Source organism: Heloderma suspectum, chromosome 4 (assembly GCF_057233095.1).
Source record: "Heloderma suspectum isolate Gila_16-S chromosome 4, 16-S_ref, whole genome shotgun sequence".
Taxonomy (NCBI): Eukaryota; Metazoa; Chordata; class Lepidosauria; order Squamata; family Helodermatidae; genus Heloderma; species Heloderma suspectum.
In genome coordinates this window covers 144,919,316-144,919,642 of record NC_139461.1, presented here as the reverse complement: position 1 = coordinate 144,919,642, position 327 = coordinate 144,919,316, and positions in this window count along the sequence as shown.

Below are 327 nucleotides of genomic sequence, written 5' to 3'. Positions count from 1 at the left end.
AACAGAAGCCAGCGCCGTCCAATGAGCGGGCAGGCCGAGCGGGCTCGGCGGAGCACGCAGCCAATCCGCAACGCGCGGGGGAGCGCGGGGCGGGGGAGCGCTGCGGGAGGGGACTGAAGTTCCTTGTTGGAAAGCGAACCGCCCCGTCGTTTCCGCGGGGGCAGCATTGGACAGGAAAAGTTCCTCCTGTGCAAGCACCGAGTCATGGACTAAAGGTCGCAGTCCTACGCATGTCTAGACCGAAAAAGGCCTACAACTCCCAGCATGCCCCAACCAGCCGTAAGACGGTCAGGCGCGGGCGCAGCCGACTTCTAAAAACCAGTTCGG